General features: G+C 31.2%; 1 pseudogene; it reads left to right on the top strand.

Moving 5' to 3' along the window:
• The first annotated feature begins 3,624 nt into the window (after window positions 1-3,624).
• Window positions 3,625-3,743, top strand: LOC145286814 (5S ribosomal RNA; annotated as a pseudogene).
• Window positions 3,744-7,868: the final 4,125 nt, after the last annotated feature.

The following is a 7,868-nucleotide window of genomic DNA, read 5'->3' as shown; positions in this document are numbered from 1 at the left end:
AGAATTAAACGATGAAATTGTTGCATTATAAAAGAAGACATGATTCCATTTCTTTTTTTTATGAAGACCATCTACTGGTTTGCTAGTTGTGTACAAATCTCATAGCGATAAGAGCTTTCTAACATGTCTGAAAGTGACACAATGCTCACCGTGCAAGATCGAAGTTATTTCAACTGGACCATTGCCAGCACCCTCAAAATGAATCGCTTGATTGCCACCATTAACAGGGACGTTCCCAGGGTGAAAAAAATTAAAATTTCTGGCCACGGTTATGGTCTTTGATATAGTTTCAAGTGAGGGCCACATCATGCCACCTGACACCCTCGAAGTCGGATTAGAAGTCAACACTGACGTTTACCTAGATGTGCTGAAGAATGATGCAATCAGGTAGCCGCTGGCAAACCCTGAGTGTGGCAGCAGGACTAAGCGCCATACCACAAGTTTCATGGGACTCATGCACGCTTTCAGAAGGGGGGTTTCAACTTTGTACTCTTTTTTCATTGCCCAGTCTTTCGCCGACCTGAACCCACTGGACTACTTCGTTAAATCAGACGTCGAGGCCATCACCAACATGACTTCCCACAATACCAAAGCCAACCTGATCGCAGCCATTCGCCGAGTATTCGCCGAGCTTCCGGTAGCGCTTGTGTAAAAGGCATGCTCTCAGTTTCGGACCTGTATCAGGGCGCTAATTGGGGCTGAAAGCAGCTACATTTAATAGATGTCAGCTTAATTACATAATTAAGTTACCTGAATTGATTTTCTTAATAAAAGTTTTAAAATAAAGCTGTAGTATTGTTTTCTTTAGGACGAGAAATTTACTGTTCTACCATAACAAAGAGATTGTAGCCTTATAGCAGCGGTTCTCAACCTTTTTTGACCCATGGACCCCTTTTCCCTTCTTTTTTTTCTTAATTTTTGGTCATAAAACAAAATTCTATTTCTCAATATAATTTTTTGAGCTTTTAATAAACAAATAAATATTATATAATTAAACTTTATTTTTAAATGAAAACTAATTTAATGCAAATAAAGTATTTTACAACAATTATAATAATGAAAACTTGATTAACGCTAACTGTTTTTTGTGTTCTTGTTTTTGTAAATTCACGTAATGGAATGAATGTGTGTGTGTGTGTGTGTGTGTGTGTGTGTGTGTGTGTGTGTGTGTGTGTGTGTGCGTGTGGTTTTGGTACTTATGCAGGATACGGTCCGTGCTATTTTGTAGATAGGATTTTTAAGATACTCAATTTTTACGGTATGTTTTGTTCCATTAAATTGTTAGGTGAATGTACATACATCTCAACCTTTTCCCGGCTATCGCCCCCAAAAGCTATTTTTGACTTAAGTTAATTCATAATCGCCTCCAAGAATAAATAATAACAAATATTGTAATTATGACTAACCAACACTAGAAACATTTTGTACATGCAAATGGAAAACAAATTAATTAAAAATAATTTTATTGCAAATTTACAAGAAATGTAGAGAATCTAACTAGTGTGAGCCCTGAGATTGGTGATGTTTCGCTAAAAGTTCAATGTCAGGTTTAATATTACTCAAGCAGATACGAATATCTCCACGAGAAATAATGTCAAATCTGTTTCGTTCCTTCTGTAAAATGTGATTCACAGCGCTGAATCCAGTTTCGACAAGATATGATGTTGGGAAACACAAAAGGATTTTCGACATTTGTGACCACAAATTTGGATACTCGCAAAAATGTCAAAATTTTTCACAGATAAAATTGATTGAAAATCGCCCCCCAAAATTTGATTTCGCCCACTAGGGGGCGATTCGCCCCCGGTTTAGAACCGCTGCCTTATAGAACTGCGATGCATCATAACAGTTCGCATGTGGGTAACTACATATGCACCTTTTTTTTTCGTGAGTTTCGCTCATCATAATCCTAACCTTAAGATCAGTCAACCTTTACTTTTCAATTGACACCCTGGCACGAAAAAAAATTGTATGAAAGTTAAGTTATATGAAAGAAGCTAAGTTTATTTGAAATAAATATTAATCATTTGAAATAAATATTTACTTTTAATAAAGTATGCGACTTTTGAATCTTACGATTTTCAATTGCAATTAACACCCTCAAAACCTTGAGGCAAAATAACTTGATAAATAAACTCCATTTGTTTTGCGTGAACAATCGCAGCCGCCCCATGAAAATAATGAAAATAATCACCGTTCAACTTCATACGAAGATTATCTATCTAGCAACATCATGCCAGGATAAAAGAAAAAAATCCGATTATATTTCTAAAAATTCTCTTATTATGTTTTAAGCAGGTTTATTTTAAATAAATAAAAAATTGTTTATGATATAATTTACGCTTCATAAGCTTAAAATTATGCACTGTTATATTTCTACTAGAGTTGTTATTAAAGTGTAAAATGAAATTAATAACACATGGAATTTGTATAATTGTACAATAATTTCCAATGTTTTGGTTTAAAAAATCAAATCATTTTTTTTAGATTTCCCCTCAGGTTCACTATCTCTCAGATAATGAAATTAATATAATCAATTAAAAATAATCATTTTTTTAGCACAATATTTTTGGTTGTCGTTAGGGGTTAAATTTTTTCTTTCAAGTAGGATGTTAGAACATAAGAGCTACGCAAAATATCAACTGTACATTTCATTGGCTTTCCAAATATTCAAAAAAAAAATACATGTACTTATTAGAACAAAGTAGTGAACTTGTGAATCCATGTACAAAGCATATCTGAGATAAAGGCAATTCGCGTCGCATATATTTTCCCATTTCAAATGTTTTTGTTGAACTCGCAATGAAATTTATGATTTCACACGAATGCCTTCTTAATTGTTAAACTGTCAAAACAGTAAACATTCTCGACATTCGAAGATTCTATATTTATTTCTTTTTAATGGAAGCACACAAGTTTGAAATTGTTTGCAAATCTTTTTTTCTTATTTATAACTTCTCTGTCCCCACACGTATTTCGTCACACACACACACACATACACACGCACACATATATATATAAACATGTGTGTTTATATATGCGTGTATATGTAGATATATACATATATACCCATATAAATATATATATATATATGTATATATACATATATATATGTATGAACATGCGTGTGTGTATATGTGTCTGTATATATATACATATATATGCATACCCATATATACATATATATATATATATATATATATATATATATATATATATATATATATATATATATATTGCAACCCATGCAAAAATGTTATATTATGTTCATACAATAGTGCCCAATACTAAATAAACACTTTAGCTATATACGGAGTTTTCTTTATTTATACAAACTTAATTGAGTAATGCATTTGCAAAATTTGCTGGAACTTTAATAAAGCATTATGGATGGAACCAGAGTGTCTTTATTTTATGATTTCATTTTTTAGGATGATGCAGAACTTCTCAAGAAAACACACTTGATGAATACAAACTTTGCTGGAATCTAACGAAGTGTACTTTTTATTTATTTCTTTATTAATCTAAATTTTTAGCTTGAAGGTCATATATAACGGGATAATTAACAAGATGTGATCGGCATTGTACAACCGACAAGAAACACATCTATACTTACATACTAATACATACGGCATAATCACGTTGACACACCGGTTCCAGTCAGATCACCAAAGTTAAGCAACGTTGAGCCTGGTCATTACTAAAATGGGTGACCAATTTGGAAAGTCCAGGTGCTGTATGTAGGAGGACGTCGATACCTCCCTGCAAAAAGTTGCAAAAACCTAATGTCATCATCTCCCCTAACGGGGATATACATGCAAATGGTGACTACTTGTGAATTTCATACCCGGTTAAACCCTGAATAGGGTTGGTACTGACTGCACGCACACAAACTTACATACTAATGTACCATAAAGGCATTTAATTGTCTCGGTTTGATAAGGAAAATTCACTCTGGGTATAAGTGTACTCATTCAGAAATAGTTTTTGTATAGAAAATTTTTTATCTTTAAGAAAGAATAAACGAAGACGTAATATAGCATATATTTAAATTAAATTAAGGGCAATATAACATTTTAGGACAATATTTCCTGAAAACAATATCTCAAATTTTAGCATAGTTTTGTAGTTTTTACTGATTTAATTCAGTGCTTAGAAGTTAATTTTAATTTAATTGCCTTTTCATACGCGTTTTCAGATGTAACTTATATATAGCACGTCCGATCTCCAAAATATCAGCCGTTCTTTTCTTTTTCAGTCCCAAGTACAAATTAAACGTGGCTTATATTAAACAGTTATAAACATCGTAGAAATAGAGAGTAGTTTAAGAAGCAAATATTGGAAAATCTATGACTCAGCAGATATGTGTCCAACGTATTTTGTTTATGGTTGATGAAAAAAATCACGATCAATTCTGAAAACTCAGTTTCCCCATCGCGATATAACGTTTTATTTTCATCAATACTTTATACGAACATCTAAAATGATTTACTATGTTGTCCGCTCATTCCCAAACTTTTATTCAAATCCATTCAATATTCACGAAGTTATGACATTTTATTAATTATCAAGTAATTTATACTGTCCGTGGCTTTATTGCAGTTCTTCTAAAATACCAAAAAAGGGGCGATTAACGGTTATCAATAAGGAAAAGATTGTTCATGGACTCGCGGAAGGAGTGTTCATCAAAGATTTATCTCTTGAGCTGGAAAGGGATCCAATAACTATCTGGTCTTGGATATGACCTTAAACTATATCCAGTGGTGAACATCAAAACTATTCCAAGGCACCCATTAAGCAAACAACATAGGTGAAAACGAAAGGTTTGGGCTCAGAATTACATGAAAATGGATTGCCAACTGTCCTATTTACAAATGAGACCCGTGCTACACTTGACGATCCGTGTGGATGGGCCAAAGTTTGGAACTCGAATGAAACTCATACACCTTACAGAGTTCATCGTCAACGAGCATATGGAGGCATCGTGTTTTGGGCGGGTATCATTAGGGATAAGTTTGCCGAGTTCCAGAGGATGTAAAACTTACCAGTAAAGCGCGTACACTGCCTTTTTGTATAAACAATTGTCACCATAGCTTTCAAATGATCTTATGCATGGCAATGCACCATCCCAATCTACTCGGGCGACTGCAACCTTTCTTAAATCTTTGGAATTCGTTGGGGAAACTCTCATGACTTGACCACCGTGTTCTCCAGACCTTAATCAATTGAATATCTCTGGTCAATATTAAATAGAGGAGTTTATGAGTGAGGAAAACAATTTACTTCAAAGAATGCCTTGTGAAGAACATGGTTGAAATTACTAGAGCCATAACTCTTTTTTGAGATCAAACAATTGACTTCCCCGGGGGTACAAATGGTTATTTTGAGTTACGTTAAAAATGGTAGATATATCGATAAATAATTTATTTATTTGAAGCTTATCACCTAGGATGTGCTTTTTCTCATTATTTTTTGACAGAAAAATATAATAAAAATAAAGTTTGCATGATAAAACATTGTATTTGTGCCCTAAAACAACATTTTAAGATAATTGCAATAAAGCGATGGGCAGTGGGAATTCCACAATAAAGAATAAAACGTCATAACTTCGTGAATATCGCATGAATTTGAATAGCAATTTAGAAATAACTAACGTTAAAACAATCGGTTTATGATATAATTTTCATTTTGTTGTATATTTAGTGAAATATTGCCATTTATTAATCGAAAATAAAGCAAGTAACGTAGTTTATATATATATATATATATATATATATATATATATATATATATATATATATATATATACATAGAAGTTAGAAAAGCATTTCATCCAAGGCATGGAAATTGTTAAACAAGATGTTTTTACTATAGGCTTTAAAAATAAAGGTACAAGATTCAATTTGAAATTTATTTATCTTCAAAGTGCACTTTTATGAATTTTACAAAGTAAGGTATAAAAATTTAATTTGAATTGAATCAAGAAATTACATTGGATTTATTTTATGTAATGTACATTCTGTTGCACTTAAAACAAATCATTGAACATTTTATATCTATATCATAAATTACTAGATAAAAGATATCATCTTTAAATTGAATATTGTACCTTTATTTTTAAAGCCTATAGTAAAAAACATTTTCTTCAACAATTTTCATGCCTTGGATGAAATGCTTTTCTAACTTGTATATGATGATTGCAACGTGTTGTCAGACGAGTGCCACTCCCTCAGGCACAGAAAGTCCATGAGCCGAAAATGACTTTTTGCAACCCTCTCTTTGTATTATTACAGGTCTGAAGATACTCTCTGTTTCAGTTTGTATTTCTCCTCACATAACAATTTATTTTGTTCAAATCTCTCTTTGTAACACAGGTCTGAATAATGAGAAAATCTGATTTTTTTAACAAAGCTTTAAAATAAATTTTTTTGATTAAATTTTTTAAAACTTCTTTCAGAATAGAAAATCTTTAAAATGTAATAAGGAACATATTTCATATAGGTTTCATTAACAAATATTCAGTACATAACGAGAAAAATAGAGATGAAAATTTCAAAAGAATTTTATAACTGGTGTCGGTCAATAGTAGTCCTCGCCAGCGAAAGTCTTTGTTGGAGTTATTCTATTATTCTATTATTATTTAAAACATTTTGTGCCCTGCTCTTTCACGCGAGGGCTTATATATATATATATATATATATATATATATATATATATATATATATTTCTGTAGAAATATATTTTCTTATTATATATCAATCCTTATATAAGAAGCTCAATGTGATTACAGAGCAATATATAGAATAAATAACAAAAAATGATATTCCAAAATTCATGATATTGAACATCTTATAATTTATTCCTTTAAATCAGTGTATTTATACAATTCTTGCCAGTATCTGTTACGTAGCGCAAAATCAATCACTTAATTATTATATCAAGTAGTGAATCTATTATGCCCTTAACTCATCAGAAGGAATAGCAACACACAATTGAAATTGAAATATGATTTGACATGGTGAAAATCCCAAAATTGGAAGAGAAGCTGCAATTACCGTTATATTTTTCCATTACGCCATATTATATTTTTATCAAACAAAGTCATTAAACCCAACTATTCGTACTTAAATTTTGATTAATTTATGAATCTTCTACCAAAAATTTCTATTTAATAATTAGTAAATGTATTAATTATAAGTTATGCATACATACTTATGAAAATAATATCAACAAATTATAAAGTATTATACATGTTTGTATATACGAAACTAAACTAAGAACTACAAAAAAAGAAAAAAAACAACTATTCGTACTTACACTTTTAATTAATTTTATATATTTTTCCATTTATTCTCTCTCTCTCTCTCGGTCTCTCTCTCTCTCTCTATATATATACATATATATATATATATATGTACGAGTCGATAGCATATCCTTGACTATAAGTCCAGGGAATAGATCATTACCTCTGTAACAACTATGCAGAGCGATCTGGCCAATATCCTAGAAATTAACTTTTCATACTTTGAGAAGAGATTTACCTATTGTCTAAGGTGCCTTAATCGGTAATGTTGACGGGTTGCTCATGCAAGTTTTTTGATATAATATGTACTTATTTGTGATATAATATGTTAACATTCAAATAATATTTTTACATAGATCGTGAGATCAGACTACAACCATTGTTCATTTCTTTTATTTACTGGTCGATTCATGCATGCTTCACAAAGTCTCAATGCACATAAAGGTAATCGTAAATCAACCAGTTGAAAAAAAAATCCTGAAATAAAGTGAATGTGCTTGATTTATTATATTTGTTACGTGTTTTAGAACATTGAATTAATTTTTTCTGCTATTTTTGCATTTCA

This window comes from Euprymna scolopes, chromosome 10, assembly GCF_053919585.1.
Source record: "Euprymna scolopes isolate OS-2025 chromosome 10, ASM5391958v1, whole genome shotgun sequence".
NCBI lineage: Eukaryota > Metazoa > Mollusca > Cephalopoda > Sepiida > Sepiolidae > Euprymna > Euprymna scolopes.
This window is presented reverse-complemented; position numbering and strand designations above follow the sequence as displayed.